General features: G+C 41.0%; 1 non-coding gene across 1 annotated transcript; it reads left to right on the top strand.

The window, feature by feature from the left end:
* Positions 1–11,860: 11,860 nt before the first annotated feature.
* Positions 11,861–11,964, top strand: LOC112746636 (small nucleolar RNA R71). Its single transcript, XR_003174507.1, has one exon. It is a non-coding gene; the product is annotated as a small nucleolar RNA R71 (small nucleolar RNA).
* Positions 11,965–19,109: the final 7,145 nt, after the last annotated feature.

Raw genomic sequence — 19,109 nt, 5'->3', positions numbered from 1 at the left:
ACCTGCAAGGGACTCCTATGCTTAAGTTAGCAAGGGTATTAAGCAGGTTTTTAATAGAATCAGAGTATGAGTTATACCTGAGTGCTCCAGTGTATTTATAATGGTGTGGAGTGATCTTTTTAGATAAGATAAGTTAGTTATCTTTATCTTATCTTATCTTATCTTTGGGTGAGGTCAGCTTATCTTCAAGGGAACTGCCCTTTTCTCTGTAGGCCTGGGCTGTCTTTGGATTTGGATCGTGTCCCTCGATTTGGGCCCTCTTTGGGCCTTCCTGACGATTTGGTCGAGCTCTTTGAGAAGAGGTTAGATTGCCCTGACCTGAAGAGGTCGGTCGTCTTGTCAGTAGAACATTCTGGGTCGGACAGCTCGACCCAGGGTATGAACAGTGCCCCTGCTCGAGCTCGGTCTTTCTTTTGAGGTCGAGTCTTAGTTTTAGGACTTCGATCCTTCTCTGGTGAAGCCGAACTCGAGCATTTTGTCGACTTCATCTTTGTAGAGTTCTCTTTTGAATGCGGAACATTTCTTCTTTCGTTTCCTCTGAAAGCGCGCACTTTTGTATTAGCGTCCTAGCCTTGGGAATGTGCGAAGGTTTAATACCCTCATTAATTGGTTTTAATACTCCGTCTCTCTTGGCTTTTTTATTTTGAATTTTGCCCTCAAGAAACGGTTTTTTTCTTTTCTGTAACTTCCCTCTTTTCTTTGTTCTTCTGTTTCGCCTGGAGCTTGCCTTTTCATTTTTCTCTGCGATGCTGTGTCTTGGTACTTTGTTGGTGTTTTGAGAGAAAACTTTCGTTGCTCCGGCTTCCAACTTTCTTCAGAGCTCTTTTTCCTTTCTCCAGGTTGGTTTTACTTTCTGTTTGTTTATTTCTTTCGTCATTTTGCCTTCGGTTTTTGGTAAAGTTTTGATTTTTCACTTGAAGTGCGTGCTGGAAAATCTGAATCTTTTCGTGTCGTTTATGCTCAACTGTTGTGATGCATGTTCTTGGTATCTTTCTTGATGATTGAGGTTTTTTAGGGCTTTGCATGTTTCGCTGCCTTTATTTGATGGATTCATTTAATTCTTTTGAACAAAAAGGTTGCGTCTTTGGTGTCCTCCACTTAGCGTGTTTTGCTATTTTCCTTTTGGTTGAGCTGCTATTATTTTTGTCTGTTCTTTTGATGACTTTGTTTTGTCTGCTCTTTTCTCTGCTGGGAGTTTTGCTGGGATGTTAGTCTTGTAGATTTTTCTGAGTCCTTACTCTGTCACTACCTCTAAAGGATGCCCCTGGACTATGTCTTGGGGTTTTCCTTTTTCTTGTTTGTTTGCTTTAAGTCATGCTCTGCTATGAGTTGATTTTGGCTTTGCCCGAGATGTTTTGGTTAGTAATTTGTTTTCTCTTCTTGCTGTAGGACTAGTTGACCTCATGTCTTCTCGCAAAAATATTGTTGAGACCTCCTCCCAAGTCTCTGAGGGCATGGCTGATTGGGTGGATTCTATGGTTCTTCTGTGTGTTTCATTGGTTGACTCTGAGTTTTGTCAGCAGCTTAGGCAGTTTCATAGGATTTGTAGTAATGGTAGTGATGAAAAGAACTATGAGCTTATGTCTCCCAATTCTGAGGAAAGGGTTTGTTTTTCTACCCGAATTGTTGGAGAACGCCCCTTTTTCTATGCGTACGACTTCTTTTTTAGTCAGATGAATGTTACTCTTCATTTTACTCCTTTTGAGACCAATCTCTTGTGGTCTTGTAATGTAGCTCCATCCCAACTTCACCCCAACTCCTGGGGTTTTATAAAAATCTTTCAGTTGCTGTATCATGAACTGGATATCCCTGCTTCACAATCCCTCTTCTTTTATCTTTTTATTTTGACAAAGCCCGGAGTGGTTAAGAAGAAGGCCGCCTGGGTTTCTTTCCGAGCTTCCCAAGGGAAGAAAGTTTTTTCCATGTTTGATGAATCTTTTCGTGACTTCAAGAATTACTTTTTTAGGGTCCGAGCTATTGAAGGAGCTCGGTCCTTTTTTCTGGATGAGAATGATGAGTCCGCCTTTCCTCTGGAATGGCAAAAGAATGTAATGGTGTCTAAATACACGTGGAAGATGTTGAATGAGGCTGAAAAGCCTTTGTGACTGTGCTGGAAGAAAATTGGGGCCAGCCTCCCCATCTTGATACAAATAAATTTCTAGGAAATCCCTCTCTCCTCCGAGCTGAGCTGGGTAGTGGTCGATTTCTTTTTTGTTTTTTGCTTATTTTGTCGAGTTTATCTCTTATAAGATCTTTTCTGATTCATAACTTGGTATCTCGCTGTGATGTTTGTTTGCAGAGATGATTAAAAATAATGAATCTATGAAGGCCTTTAAAAAGGCAAAGAAGGCTACTGCAGCTCAAAACGTCTCGGCCAAGGCGGCCGGGGAGGGGTCATCTCAGGTTCAGTCGAAGCCATCTGTGCTGAGCTCTCCTGGACCGAGGAGAATGATCCCTACTCCTCGAGTCCGTTTAGTTGATCCTCCGCAGTCTTCTGCTGCTGTTTCTTCCCCCCTCCCCCGGCCGTTCCTCCTTCCAAAAGACCTCGGACGGTTGAACCCTTCAATCTGGATGCGCTTGATTTTGACGTTGTTGGGTTTGTCGACCAACAGATCGGTCCCTATGGTGCCCTCTCTATGGATGATGTTTCTCTCTTTCGTCACTTAGATTTTATAACTCGGAGTAGCATCAAGATGGCACATATAGGAGCTGCCCTGTACCAAACTGCCCAAGATCTTCCCCTTCATGCTACCAAAGCCTTTATGGAGGAGGCTAAGCGGGAGTTCGATCGGATGAAGGGCTTGAAAAAGGAGCTTGAGGTGAAAGTGACCAAACTGGAGAAGGAGTTGGAGGGCAAAAAGGCTAGTTCTGTTTCCTTGGCAGCTTCTGTGTAGTTGGCTAAAGACACGGCATTGAGGCACAAGGAAAGCTATGTCACAACCTACAAGGAAGTAATGCGTCTCAGGGAGGAGTTGGAGTCTGCCCGGGCTGATTATGCCGAGCTCCAGGGTCACCTTGTAGGCAGTGTAAATGCTGTTTATGAGAACCTGAAGGAGCAGGTTCGAGTTCTTGCACCCGAGCTTGACCTTACTCTCTTCAGCCTGGACAATGTTGTAAAGGATGGCAAGATTGTCCCTGACGACCCTGATGACGATGATGTTGAACCCCTCCTGTGCCTGTCGCTGATGCGCATAAACTAGTTATGCTACGATTTAGGAAATTGCACGATCGGCAAAATTCCTTCCGGCAAGTGCACCGGTTATCGTCAAGTAAAAACTCACAATAGAGTGAGGTCGAATCCCACAAGGATTGGTTGAGTGAGCAATTCGGATTAGAAGTGTGTTCTAGTTGAGCGGAATCAAGATTGAGATGAGAATTGCGGAATGTAAAATTGGCGGGAAAAGTAAATGACAAGAAATTAAAATGGCGGAATCTTAAATTGCAATGAATTAAAGAGCAGAAACTAAATTGCTGAAATTAAAAGGGAGTGGGGGTGTTGCATGAATTGAGTTGCAGAATGTAAAGAGAAAGTGGAAATCAGAAATGGGGAATTCATTGGGTTATAGGAGATATTGAGATCTCCGAATCAAAACATGTTTATCTCTTCCTCAACCAATGCGTTCATTGAATTTTGCTTGGCAATCTTATATGATTGGATCCCAATCCCTTGGCTCACCAATTCTCTCTAAAAACAAACAAATTCCCAATCCCTTGGTTTAAATGTTCATAAGAAGAGATGATGCTTGATCACTGATTATACCACACAATTTCATGAACCACAATTTGGTAGGATTACATGTCACAATATCCATCCAAACCCCAATCCAATTCACTGTGAGAAAGCTTCTCTAGCATGAATCCTCCATTCCTTTCCCAAGGCTCCGAAGGATTCCAAGTATGGGTAGTTTCTTTCCCAAGACAACTACTCAATGGAATTAGATCGAGAAGCTTTCTAACAAAATTCAAGAGAAAAGATTGAAGAAGAAGATAAACTATTATTGATTCATTGAATTACAATAGAGCTCCCTAACCCAATGAAAGGGGGTTTAGTGAATCATAGCTCTGAATTCAATTACAAAGAAAAGGAAAACTAGCTAAAAGTGAAAGTCCCCCTCTAACTTAACTTCTATCCTATTTATACACTTTCTATATTGAGCTTCAGTTGTGCTTCTTGGGCTTTGAGGCCTCTCCTTGCTTTCCTTTTGCCTTGGGTTTATGATCCATAATCTTGATGAGGTTGTTGATCCAAATCCTGTAACATTTATTGAGCCAACTTAGTGATAATCAAATAATGACACATGACTCAATAAATTGAGATTTCAAACTCATCAATCCTTCAGGCCCAATCCCATAAACCATGATATTCAATTGGGTTTCATACCAAAGTAAGTTTAAGTTAATATTTGTGCTCAAAGACTAACTTAAATCACAATATTTTTGGCCCAGAAACCTTTTCCAAGAGTGGCGTTTAAGTTGTAGTTTAAGCTTAAACTGCAGCTTAAACGCCAGACACTTCCAGTGAGGCCTTTTGTAGAAGCACGTTTAAGCTTCAGTTTAAGGTTAAACTGAAGCTTAAACGTGGAAATGGAAGAAGGTAGCCCTGGAGAGTCATGTAGTCGAACACGTTTAAGCTTCAGTTTAAGGTTAAACTGAAGCTTAAACGTGGAAATAGGAAGGGCAGCCCTGGAGGTCGAACACGTTTAACCTCCAGTTTGAGGTCAAACTGGAGGTTAAACGTGGAAGCTTAGAATGGTAGCCCTGGAGGTGTCGAACACGTTTAACCTCCAGTTTGAGGTCAAACTGGAGGTTAAACGTGGAAATGGAGAGAGCAACCCTGGAGGAGAAAAGCTGTCGAACACGTTTAAGCTCCAGTTTGAGGTCAAACTGGAGCTTAAACGTGGAATGGCTCCCTGGTACTCTTCCTGGTTCTGGCGTTTAACCTCCAGTTTGAGGTCAAACTGGAGGTTAAACGTGGAACTCCTCCCTGAGTGGTATCATCATTCTGGCGTTTAACCTCCAGTTTGAGGTCAAACTGGAGGTTAAACGTGGAATGCTTCTTTAGTGAGGCTTTTCATTCTGGCGTTTAACCTCCAGTTTAAGGTCAAACTGGAGGTTAAACTTCAATTCCAGCATTTCTTATCCTTCATGATTTTGACGTTTAAGCTCCAGTTTAGGCTTAAACTGGAACTTAAACTCCACATGTGATATTCAAGCTTCCTTCATTGATTTTGTTGCTTCCTTGCTTAGCCTCTTCTTCCCTGAAATCATCCAAACAATTGCATCAAAGTCTTGCAAAATTTCATGAGAAATCTTCCATTCATAGTATTTAAGTATTATAACTAAAACTCATGGAATATGCATCAAAATCATGTTGTTTGGATGGTTCATTGCTTTGTTCTTCATTTAACCATTTTTGGTTACTTTAAGCTCAAGAAAATGCATAAAACAACTAAAACTAACAGAAGAATGCTAGTGAAACTAGCCTATGATGCCTTGGCATCACAACACCAAACTTAATACTTGCTTGTCCCTAAGCAAGTCCTGAGTTATTTGAGAAGAAAGTATGAAACAGAAAGCAATTACATTGGCTATATTAGCAAGCATTTGAAGTTCATCAGAAGGGTTTTATGCAGAAAGTTGCAGCATCACTTTTTCATACTTATCAGGTAGGATTATCACTTTTTCATTGCATTCATCAAACATTGCTATGGCCTCTTGTTATTCTTATGTCTTTGGCACTTTTCTCTTCTTTGTTTTCTTTTCTTTTTTTTTTCTTAGAGCTCCTTTGCTCCTTGTTTGCTTAGTGTCATGTGTTGCACAAGCCTTTGGCATTTTCTTTTTCTTATCAGTGCAATACACATATCCACTTTAGGCATTTTAGTTCACATTTCTTCTTGAGACATTGGTGCCCAGCACCTCTTTGTGTGACTAAGTGTTTTGTATTTAGGTTGCTCTTGATAATGGACTTTTGGTTGATAATCCCGGGTTAGTTAACCCAAGTTACCAAGTGTTGAAACACTCCTCAGAACCTATTCATCCAAGCATATCCTTAATACATAAACACCACAGGCATTTGTCTCAGAAGTTCAAACCATTGGTACCTAGCTTATTTTCTCAATTTTTTTTGCTTTTTGGTTGCCCTTTGGCTTTTTCTTCTTCTTTTTCTTTCTTTGTCATGGCCAAAGACATTTATTCATCAAAATCCATAGACAATTTTTACTTTCTACATAAAAAATGATAATTCTACACTCTAATTCTAGTGATCTGACTAAACAATCAAGCATGCATACCACCACTTAATTCTACTTGATTTGTCACTAATTTAGCCAAGTTACTTTTGTTCAAACTTTTCTTTTATTTTTGGAAACAGAACAAGCATGGCAAGCACTCGTTTAAGAAGGTGAAGTTATATCCAAACATCTAGGCATTCACTTTATTCAAAGCAATAAACAGACACACATACTAGAAAATCTCTACATTCCAGAAAGATTCAACATTTACAGTTTAAACCAGAACACGCATGCTTTTGTTTGCCCTTTTTAAAGAATTATCAAGGAATAATACCACCTTGTGAAATTCCTTGTTTTCTCTTTGTTGTCAGGAAACAATTTGATTTCTCCTTCTTCTCCTAAATGTTGCTTCATGCTTTAAGATTTTTGTTTCCTTTCCTGCAAAGAGTGATGAAGTTGCTTGCTTCTCAAGCACTTGAGTGGTTAGCTCAACTGTGTGTGGGTAAGTATCGGAGTCTTAGGTTGGTGTGTGAACACCAAACTTAGTCTCCCACTTACTTCTCTGTTCTTTGAATCCTTGAGTTCTCTTGGAATGATGTTGCTACTAAGGGTTTTAAGCATTTCTGTGACTGCTTAGAATAGTTGTTCCTTTCATATAATTCAAAGGTTGTTGTGTTCAGTTGATCTTTATGGTGGAACACCAAACTTAGAGTCACACATTCCCCTTTGAATTATTGATCTATGAATTCATTGTTTGGTGTGAAACACCAAACTTAATTCTTTGCAATGCACAGAAACTACTTCACCCTTTTTATTGAAACAAATAAAAGAAACAGCAACAAGGTATTACCTCAGGTTGGGTTGCCTCCCAACAAGCGCTTCTTTAACGTCATTAGCTTGACGGTCAGCTTCCTCAGTTGAGGTGATATTTAACTTTGTCCTTCTCCTCCACATCTCCCAAGTAATGTTTGAGTCTTTGACCGTTAACAATGAAGGTTCGTTGTGACTCTTCTTCCATGATTTCTACTTGTCCATAATTGGAGACCTTGGTGACAAGGAATGGTCCAGACCACCTTGATTTTAGCTTCCCTGGAAATAGCTTCAGCCTAGAATTGTAGAGCAATACTTTTTGCCCTTCTTCAAATTTCCTTGGGGCTATGTTGCTGTCATGCTTCTTCTTTGCTCTTTCTTTGTAAATTTTGGCATTCTCATAAGCTTCCGCTCTGAATTCTTCCAACTCTTGAATTTGCAACATCCTTCTTTCTCCAGCAGCTTTGTTGTCCAAGTTCAGAAGTTTCAAGGCCCAGTATGCCTTGTGCTCCAACTCCAGTGGCAGATGGCAAGCTTTTCCATATACTAGTTGGTAAGGAGACATTCCAATTGGTGTTTTGAAAGCTGTCCTATATGCCCAAAGAGCATCATCTAGCTTAATCGACCAGTCCTTCCTTGAAGTTCCCACAGTCTTTTCCAGGATCCTTTTGAGTTCTCTGTTAGATATTTCGGCTTGCCCACTTGTCTGTGGATGGTATGGTGTGGCTACCCTGTGTTTGACTCCATATTTTAGAAGCAATGCCTCTAATGGTTTGTTGCAGAAGTGGCTTCCTCCATCACTGATGATTGCTCTTGGAACCCCAAAACGGCAAAAAATGTGTTTTCTGAGGAAGTTCATGACTACCTTATTATCATTGGTTGGAGTTGCTACTGCTTCAACCCATTTGGAGACATAGTCTACTGCCACAAGAATGTAATTATTTGAGTATGAGGAGGGAAATGGTCCCATGAAATCTATTCCCCATACATCAAACAATTCAAGTTCCAGAATGAATTGTTGTGGCATTTCATTTCTTCTTGGCAGGTTCCCAGCTTTCTGGCATTCATGGCAGTGCTTCACTAATTCTTTTGCATCTTTGAAGATAGTGGGCCAATAAAAACCACACTGCAACACCTTAGCTGCTGTTCTTTCTCCTGCAAAGTGCCCTCCATAAGTGGAGCCATGGCAGTCCCATAAAACTTCCCTTCCTTCTTCCTCGGATATGCATCTTCTGAGTATGCCATCGGAACATTTTTTGAACAAGTATGGTTCGTCCCAGATGAAGTATTTGGCATCATTTACCAATTTCTTCCTTTGATGTTTGTTAAATTCCCAAGGTACACTCCCAGTGGCCTTAAAGTTTGCTATGTCTGCAAACCAGGGTGCTTTGTGAATTACCATGAGTTGTTCATCAGGAAAGCACTCATTTATATGTGTGCTTTGTGTGCTTCCTTCTTCACATGGTATCCTTGATAAATGGTCTGCCACCTTGTTCTCTACACCCTTCTTGTCTTTGATTTCAATGTCAAATTCCTGCAACAAAAGAACCCATCTAATAAGTCTTGGTTTAGATTCTTGTTTAGCAAGTAAATATTTTAAAGTTGAATGATCAGTGAAGACAATGACTTTAGATCCAATGAGATAAGATCTAAATTTGTCAAATGCAAAGACTATTGCCAAGAGTTCTTTTTCAGTGGTTGTGTAATTCCTTTGGTTAGCATTCAAGACTTTACTGGCATAATAAATCACATGTACCAAATTGTCTTTCCTTTGTCCTAACACTGCCCCAATAGCAAGGTCTGATGCATCACACATCAGTTCAAAAGGTAAGTTCCAATCAGGTGGGGCAATGATAGGTGCAGAGGAAAGTTTTTGCTTCAAAAGTTCATAGGCTAGCATGCAATTTTTATCAAATACAAAGGGTGTATCAGAGACAAGCAAGTTACTCAAAGGTTTGGCTATTTTAGAAAAGTCTCTAATAAACCTTCTGTAAAAACCAGCGTGTCCCAAAAAACTCCTAACTGCCTTGACATTACTTGGTGGAGGTAGTTTTTCAATGATTTCCACCTTAGCTCTGTCCACCTCCATGCCTCTATTAGAGATTTTGTGGCCAAGGACTATTCCTTCTGTGACCATGAAATGACACTTTTCCCAGTTTAATACTAGGTTAGTCTCTTGGCACCTCTTAAGCACCAAGGCAAGGTGGTGTAGGCAGCTGGGAAAAGAATCCCCAAACACAGAAAAATCGTCCATGAAGACCTCAATAAATTTTTCAATCATGTCTGAAAAGATGGACAGCATGCATCTTTGGAAAGTGGCAGGTGCATTGCACAATCCAAAGGGCATGCGTCTATAAGCAAAAACTCCATATGGACAAACAAATGATGTTTTCTCTTGATCACTAGGATCAACTACTATTTGGTTGTATCCTGAATATCCATCCAAGAAGCAATAGTAAGCATGTCCGGCAAGCCTTTCAAGCATCTGATCCATGAATGGGAGTGGGAAATGATCCTTTCTGGTGGCTTCATTTAGCTTCCTGTAGTCTATGCACATCCTCCACCCAGTGACGGTTCTTGTGGGTATGAGTTCGTTCTTCTCATTTAGCACCACAGTTATGCCACCTTTCTTAGGAACTACATGGATGGGACTAACCCATGGGCTATCAGAAATGGGGTAGATTACCCCTGCCTGCCATAACTTCCTGACTTCCTTTTGTACCACTTCTTTCATGACGGGATTCAATCTTCTCTGAGCTTGAATGGAGGGTCTAGCATCCTCTTCTAACAAGATTTTATGCATGCATATGGATGAACTTATCCCCTTCAAATCAGCTAGGGTCCATCCAATGGCATCTTGATGAGTTTGCAGCACCTTGATCAATTCTTCTTCCTGTTCTTGGCTCAGGGCAGAGCTAATGATAACAGGGTGACTCTCATCACTACCCAAGTATGCATACTTGAGATTAGGGGGCAAGGCTTTGAGCTCAGGTTTTGGTGCTTCCTTTTCTTCTTTCACTCTCTCTGGCATGCTTAGCATGGTTGTGTCAGCACCCTTGATATCACTAACTTCAATATCCTTGGTGAACTCCTCCTCTGCCAATTCCTTTATTGTTTCCTCAAAAGTTTCTTGTACTGCAATGTCCACTACATCAACCCTCATGCATTCCCTTAGTGATTCTGATGGATAGCTCATTGCCTTGAATACATTAAACACCAATTTCTCATCATGTAGTCTAAGAGTGAGTTCACCCTTTTGTACATCTATGATGGCTCCAGCAGTAGCTAGGAAGGGTCTTCCCATAATTATTGAAGCTTTGGCTTCTTCCTCCATATCTAACACCACAAAATCAGCAGGAAATATAAATTCTCCCACTTTCACCAACAAATCCTCAACTATCCCATGAGGGAATTTAAAAGTTCGATCTGCCAATTGGAGGGTCATTCTTGTTGGTTTGGCTTCCTCAATCTTCATTCTTCTCATCATTGTTAGCGACATCAAATTGATGCTGGCCCCTAAGTCACACAAGGCCTTCTCCACCATGACTTCTCCTATGATGCAGGGGATTTGGAAACTGCCTGGGTCCTTCAATTTCTGAGGCAATTTGTGCTGAATGATGGCACTGCATTCTTCAGTTAACAACACAGTTTCCTCATTTCTCCAGCTTCTCTTCTTGGTCATTAATTCTTTTAAGAATTTTGCATAGAGTGGCATTTGCTCTATTGCCTCAGCAAAGGGAATGTTGATTTGAAGCTTCTTGAAAATCTCCAAGAACCTGGAGAATTGGCCATCCTTTTCACTTTTCATCAAACGTTGAGGATAAGGTGCTTTAGGTGTGTAAGGCTTCAGGACCTCTTTTTCTTTTTCTTTTGTTGCAGACGGTGTAAAAGATTGTCCTTGTTCTTTGTCTTTCACATTTTCCTTTGCTTCATCCTCTGTGGTTTCCCTTGAGATCTCCTTTAGATTCTTTCCACTTCTGAGGGTTATGGCCTTACATTCTTCCCTTGCAATAGCCTTGGCAGCATGAGAACCGCTTGTCCCAGGGGCTTGCTTAGTCAAATACAAAATTTGATTTTCTAGCTTCTGGATGGCAGCTCCTTGATTTTGCAAGTTAGAATTTACTTCTTCCTTAAAAGCTTTCAATTCAATTATGTCTTGACTCATGGTTGCCATCATTCCTTCTATCCGGTTTAATTGATCTTGAAATTGTTGGTTTGGATTAGGTTGAGTAGGTTGATTATTTTGGCCATGATATGGTGGTTGGGAGTAGGTGTTTTGTGTGGCTTGGTATGATCTTTGGTTGGAGTTTTGGTATGTGGAATTGTTATATTGGTTGTGGTTGTAAGGTTTGTGGTTTTGTGGTTGGGTTTGTTGGTTTCCCCACCCAAAGTTTGGGTGGTTTCTCCAGCCTGGGTTGTAAGTGTTGGAATGTGGATCATATGATTGCCTTTGTTGGTTTCCCACATAATTGGCCTCTTCCCAATCACCTCCTTCAATGCTTACTTCCTCTTGATCTTGTGTGTGTATTGCAGCCACTTGCTTTGTTTCTAATTGCCTGGTAAGCTCTGCTAGTTGCTTGGCAAACACCTTGTTTTGGGCTAGAATTGTATCAACATGGTTCAGCTCCATGACTCCCTTAGTGTTGTGCCTCTCTGATGCATAGTAGTACTCATTCTCAGCCACTGTCTCGATCACTTCAATGGCTTCTTCCACAGTCTTTTTCCTGTTCAATGAACCTCCTGATGAATGGTCTACAGCCTTCCTTGATTCATAAGAGAGCCCATCATAGAAGATGTGCAATTGCACCCAATCATGGAACATGTTTGGTGGGCATTTCCTTGTCAAGTCCTTGAATCTCTCCCATGCCTCGTAGAGAGTTTCACCATCTTGTTGTCTAAAAGTCTGAACCTCCGATCGAAGCCTATTGACCTTTTGTGGAGGGTAGAAACGTGCCAGAAACTTGCTTTCCACCTCATCCCATGTTGTTAGACTCCCCCTTGGGAATGATTCCAGCCACTTAGCTGCTTTGTCCCTAAGTGAAAATGGGAACAAAAGCAGTTTATAGGCATCTTCCTGGACTCCATTGGACTTCACAGTGTCACAAATTCTCAGGAATTTTGTGAGATGTTGGTTTGGGTCTTCATTAGCACTTCCTCCAAAGGAACAATGATTCTCCACTAGTGATATTAGCTGTGGCTTGAGCTCAAAATTGTTGGCCTGAATGGGTGGTTTCTGGATGCTACTACCACAATTCCCAGAGGTTGGGTTTATGTATGAACTAAGAACCCTCCTCTCAGGAATGGCATCGTTTCCATCAGCTCTCTCATGGTTGTGAACTTCTCTATCCATGTTGAGATCTAAAGCTTCCTCAAAATTGTCCTCAGATTCTCCTTCAGATTCCTCTTCTCCCACTACTCTCTTCCCTCTCGCTTCCCTTCTAAGTCTATGAAGGGTCCTCTCTGGTTCGGTATATGGAGGAGTTGATGTCTCTCCTCTCCTACCTGTCATACAAGAACACAGCTCAAACACAAACAAGTGAAATACTCTTGGTTAATGGAAGAGTATGGTTAGATCAATTGAGGAATTAATTCAAACAGTTAGTGAGTCAGTGAGTTAGTTGCATGAATTTAAAGGCATAAAGAAGGAAAGCATGTAACCGAGTGCAGAAATTAAATCTCAACAAGTATCTTGAACAGAATTAACAAAGCAAGAGAAAATTGCTCAATCTAGTTAGCTTCCAATTTGAGAATTGTCAATCGAAAACCAATCCCCGGCAACGGCGCCATAAACTTGATGCGCATAAACTAGTTATGCTACGATTTAGGAAATTGCACGATCGGCAAAATTCCTTCCGGCAAGTGCACCGGTTATCGTCAAGTAAAAACTCACAATAGAGTGAGGTCGAATCCCACAAGGATTGGTTGAGTGAGCAATTCGGATTAGAAGTGTGTTCTAGTTGAGCGGAATCAAGATTGAGATGAGAATTGCGGAATGTAAAATTGGCGGGAAAAGTAAATGACAAGAAATTAAAATGGCGGAATCTTAAATTGCAATGAATTAAAGAGCAGAAACTAAATTGCTGAAATTAAAAGGGAGTGGGGGTGTTGCATGAATTGAGTTGCAGAATGTAAAGAGAAAGTGGAAATCAGAAATGGGGAATTCATTGGGTTATAGGAGATATTGAGATCTCCGAATCAAAACATGTTTATCTCTTCCTCAACCAATGCGTTCATTGAATTTTGCTTGGCAATCTTATATGATTGGATCCCAATCCCTTGGCTCACCAATTCTCTCTAAAAACAAACAAATTCCCAATCCCTTGGTTTAAATGTTCATAAGAAGAGATGATGCTTGATCACTGATTATACCACACAATTTCATGAACCACAATTTGGTAGGATTACATGTCACAATATCCATCCAAACCCCAATCCAATTCACTGTGAGAAAGCTTCTCTAGCATGAATCCTCCATTCCTTTCCCAAGGCTCCGAAGGATTCCAAGTATGGGTAGTTTCTTTCCCAAGACAACTACTCAATGGAATTAGATCGAGAAGCTTTCTAACAAAATTCAAGAGAAAAGATTGAAGAAGAAGATAAACTATTATTGATTCATTGAATTACAATAGAGCTCCCTAACCCAATGAAAGGGGGTTTAGTGAATCATAGCTCTGAATTCAATTACAAAGAAAAGGAAAACTAGCTAAAAGTGAAAGTCCCCCTCTAACTTAACTTCTATCCTATTTATACACTTTCTATATTGAGCTTCAGTTGTGCTTCTTGGGCTTTGAGGCCTCTCCTTGCTTTCCTTTTGCCTTGGGTTTATGATCCATAATCTTGATGAGGTTGTTGATCCAAATCCTGTAACATTTATTGAGCCAACTTAGTGATAATCAAATAATGACACATGACTCAATAAATTGAGATTTCAAACTCATCAATCCTTCAGGCCCAATCCCATAAACCATGATATTCAATTGGGTTTCATACCAAAGTAAGTTTAAGTTAATATTTGTGCTCAAAGACTAACTTAAATCACAATATTTTTGGCCCAGAAACCTTTTCCAAGAGTGGCGTTTAAGTTGTAGTTTAAGCTTAAACTGCAGCTTAAACGCCAGACACTTCCAGTGAGGCCTTTTGTAGAAGCACGTTTAAGCTTCAATTTAAGGTTAAACTGAAGCTTAAACGTGGAAATGGAAGAAGGTAGCCCTGGAGAGTCATGTAGTCGAACACGTTTAAGCTTCAGTTTAAGGTTAAACTGAAGCTTAAACGTGGAAATAGGAAGGGCAGCCCTGGAGGTCGAACACGTTTAACCTCCAGTTTGAGGTCAAACTGGAGGTTAAACGTGGAAGCTTAGAATGGTAGCCCTGGAGGTGTCGAACACGTTTAACCTCCAGTTTGAGGTCAAACTGGAGGTTAAACATGGAAATGGAGAGAGCAACCCTGGAGGAGAAAAGCTGTCGAACACGTTTAAGCTCCAGTTTGAGGTCAAACTGGAGCTTAAACGTGGAATGGCTCCCTGGTACTCTTCCTGGTTCTGGCGTTTAACCTCCAGTTTGAGGTCAAACTGGAGGTTAAACGTGGAACTCCTCCCTGAGTGGTATCATCATTCTGGCGTTTAACCTCCAGTTTGAGGTCAAACTGGAGGTTAAACGTGGAATGCTTCTTTAGTGAGGCTTTTCATTCTGGCGTTTAACCTTCAGTTTAAGGTCAAACTGGAGGTTAAACTTCAATTCCAGCATTTCTTATCCTTCATGATTTTGACGTTTAAGCTCCAGTTTAGGCTTAAACTGGAACTTAAACTCCACATGTGATATTCAAGCTTCCTTCATTGATTTTGTTGCTTCCTTGCTTAGCCTCTTCTTCCCTGAAATCATCCAAACAATTGCATCAAAGTCTTGCAAAATTTCATGAGAAATCTTCCATTCATAGTATTTAAGTATTATAACTAAAACTCATGGAATATGCATCAAAATCATGTTGTTTGGATGGTTCATTGCTTTGTTCTTCATTTAACCATTTTTGGTTACTTTAAGCTCAAGAAAATGCATAAAACAACTAAAACTAACAGAAGAATGCTAGTGAAACTAGCCTATGATGCCTTGGCATCAGTCGCCAAGACCACTGTTATGCCGACTTCTTCAGCTCCTTCAGCTGAGGTTGGTCATCCCGAGCCAGAACCTGATTGTCAAATCTTGAACCGGAATGATGGGACAGTGGATGCGGTGCCTCTTCAGACACGCCCTCCTTCACCCCGTGCTGATGCTGTCGAGAAGCCTTCGGATCTTTAAATGAATTTTCTAAATGTTTGTGTAGATAGCCCAGCTTGTGGGCTTTTGAACTCTTTATTTTGTAAATGGTGGTTGCTGGCCCTTGACACTTTCTTGGTTGCTTGTTTAGCAACTTAATTTTGAAAAACAAAATGGTTTCCAAGCTTTTGGGGCTGGTTTTGGTAGCCTCTTGAGCTTGTTATTATTATGACTTTATGTTTTCCATAACATGTCTGTTTTCGTCTGTCTTGGTACCTTTTTTAGGTTTTTTGGAAGTGTTGGAGCCTTGTTGCTCGACCTCTTTGGATTGCCTTTGTGTTTTATACTTGTGGCTTGATTCCTTTGAGGTTGTGGATGTTTGGATCCAACTGGTATGTCGGCTTCCTCGCTTTGGCCTGAAGTTATTTTTAGTAATCCATTTTGTTTGAACCATTGTGAGGTCTCTGTTAGGAATTACTCTTTATAACGTTAGAGTTTTTGGGAGGCCGACTTTGTTATATAGTTATTTCTAGTAATCCTCTTTCTTGGACCTTGTTCAGGTCTCTTTCAGGGATTACTTTTATAACTTTATGTTTTGGGCCGACTTCATCATGTCGGGCCCTTTCTAAGTTATTTTAGTAATCCTCTTTCTTGGACCTTGTTCAGGTCTCTTTCAGGGATTACTTTTATAACTTTATATTTTGGGCTGACTTCATCATGTCGGGCCCTTTCTAAGTTATTTTAGTAATCCTCTTTCTTGGACCTTGTTCAGGTCTCTTTCAGGGATTACTTTTATAACTTTATATTTTGGGCCGACTTCATCATGCCGGACCCTTTCTAAGTTATTTTAGTAATCCTCTTTCTTGGACCTTGTTCAGGTCTCTTTCAGGGATTACTTTTATAACTTTATGTTTTGGGCCGACTTCATCATGTCGGGCCCTTTCTAAGTTATTTTAGTAATCTTCTTTTTTGGACCTTTGTCAGGTCTCTTTCAGGGATTACTTTTATAACTTGTTCGTGGGAGGCCGACTTCTTCATGTCGGTCTCTTCTAAGTTATTTCTAGCAATCCTCTTTGTTAGGGCTGGCCAAGCCTCTTTCCAGGGATTGACTTTTTATAACTTTGGTTATTGTGGTCGAATGGTCCGACTTTTTTTATGTCGGCCTATCTTTTAAGTTATTTTTAGCAATCCATGTTTCGTTTCAGACCTCGTTAGGCCTCTACACCTGGATTTACTTTCTGATAACTTCTTGCATTAATCTATTTTTTGCCGCTTTTCATCTTTGCCAATTTTATAGGAATTGGGTGGTGAGTTTGCTTCTCACTTAGCCGCCCTTGTTGAAGTCGGGCGGTGAATTTGGTTTTCACCTTGCCGACCTTCGTCGAAATTTGGATGATGAATTTGATTTTCACTGTGGTCGGACGGTGAATTTGTTTTCACCTTTGCCGACCTGTAGCTTCGTAATCGGACGATGAATTCTGTTTTCACTTTTTTGCCGACCTGTTTGAAATCGGGCGATGAATTCTGCTTTCATCTTTGCCAACTTTTATTGTGATCGGGCAATGAATTTGTGCGCTCAGATTAATGCGTCTTGAAAATTTTGTAGAAAATCTAAAACTTTATTCAAAAGAAAATGCAGATATATACACGTGGGAGTTTTATCCCTCTGAATCTGACAATTTGTAGATCTTGGCTTTGTGCCTCATTAAAAAACCTTTTCAGAAAAAAGAGTGCACCTTATCCTAAGATTTTATTACCTCTAACGGTAGTATCTTCTTAAGTTGCAGGCGTGCCATGACCTAGAATGCTCTCTCCCTTCGAGTTCGGACAGTCTGTAGTAGCCCTTTCCAAGTTCTTCTATGACTCGGTAGGGTCCTTTCCAGTTTGCTGCCAGCTTTCCTTCTCCAAGTCGAGTTGTTCCGATATCATTTCGGATTAGGATGAGGTCGTTCTCGGCAAAGCCTCGTGGCACTACCTTTTGATTGTATCTTGAAGCCATTCGACATTTCAATGCCTCTTCTTTGATCCGAGCTCTTTCTCAGATTTCCAGAAGTAGGTCGAGTTCTTCCCGTTGAAGTTGGAAGTTGGCTTCTTCATTATAGTGGATCACTCTAGGCGACCCTTCTTCAATCTCCACTGGGATCATTGCCTCCATTCCGTATGCTAATCGGAAGGGTGATTCCTTTGTGGTAGAATGTGGCGTTGTTCGATATGCCCATAGGACTTGTGGGAGCTCTTCGGCCCAGGCTCCCTTTGTGTCCTGTAATCTCCGTTTTAGCCCAGCCAATATGACTTTGTTGGCAGCTTCGGCTTGTCCGTTAGCTTGGGGATGCTCTACGGAAGTGAATTGGTGTTTTATGTTTAAGTCGGCCACTAACTTTCTGAAGCCTGCATCTGTGAATTAGGTGCCATTGTCCGTGGTGATGGAGTATAGAACCCCAAATCTTGTAAAAATGTTTCTATATAGGAATTTTTGACTTCTTTGAGCAGTGGCGTTAGCTAAGGGTTCTGCCTCGATCCACTTTGTGAAATAGTCTACTCCTACTATGAGGAATTTGACTTGTCCCAATCCCTGAGGGAAAGGTCCGAGAAGGTCGAGTCCCCATTTTGCAAATGGCCACGGTGAGGTAACGCTGATGAGTTCCTCTGGCGGGGCGATGTGAAAGTTGGCATGTTTCTGACATGGTGGACATGTCTTTACGAACTATGTGGCTTCCTTTTGTAGGGTTGGCCAATAAAATTCTGTCCGGAGTACTTTTTTGGTAAGTGCCTGCACTCTGAGATGATTGCCACAGATGCCACTGTGTACTTCTTCTAGAACTTCCTTTGTGTTAGAAGTCGGCACACATTTTAACAGTGGTATTGAAATCCCTCTTTTGTATAGCGTATTGTTTATGATAGTGTAGTGTTGTGCCTCTCGTTTTAACCTCTTTGCCTCCTTTTCATCTGTGGGGAGTGTTTCTATTTTGAGGTAGTTAATTATGGGAGTCATCCATCCTTGATCCTGACCTGTTATGGCTAGGACTTTTTCTTCTTCCGAAATTGACGGGTTCTACAGCATTTCTTGGATGAGGCTTCTATTGTTGCCCCCTGGTTTGGTGCTGGCTAGTTTTGAGAGTGCGTCAGCTCGGGCATTCTGTTCTCGGGGTATGTGACGGACCTCATATTCTCCGAGTTGTCTGAGCTGTTTCCTGGCTTTGTCCAAGTACTTTTTCTTGGTGGGATCTTTGGCTTGGTAGCTTCTTGCTATTTGTGAAGTAACTACTTATGAGTCGCTGAAGATGATAAGCTTTTGAGCTCCAACCTCCCTAGCCAGCTTCAAACCAGCTAATAGCGCCTCATATTCCGCTTGGTTGTTTGAGGCAGGGAACCCAAATTTGAGGGAGAGTTCGATTTGGGTTCCTTGGTCGCTTTCAATTATCACAACTGCGCCGTTTCCTGCTTTATTTGAGGAACCGTCCACGTAGAGATTCCATTCTGTAGGGATTTTTGGGGTGTCTGTGAATTCCGCAATGAAGTCGGCCAGGTATTTTGATTTGATGGTTGTCCGAGCTTCGTATTGAAGGTCAAATTCGGACAACTCAACTGCCCATTGTAAGATTCTGCCTGCTAGGTCTATTTTCTGCAAAATTCCTTTTATGGGCTGGTTGGTCCGAACCCTAATGGTGTGAGCTTAGAAGTATGGACGAAGTCGTCGAGATGTTAGTATGAGAGCATAGGCAATTTTTTTTATTTTTTGGTAGTTCAGCTCGGATCATTGTAATGCTTTACTGATGAAGTATACGGGTTGTTGCCCACAGTCGTCTTCTCGAACTAGTGC

The sequence above is a fragment of the Arachis hypogaea genome, chromosome 14 (genome assembly GCF_003086295.3).
Source record: "Arachis hypogaea cultivar Tifrunner chromosome 14, arahy.Tifrunner.gnm2.J5K5, whole genome shotgun sequence".
Classification (NCBI taxonomy): Eukaryota; Viridiplantae; Streptophyta; class Magnoliopsida; order Fabales; family Fabaceae; genus Arachis; species Arachis hypogaea.
This window is presented reverse-complemented; position numbering and strand designations above follow the sequence as displayed.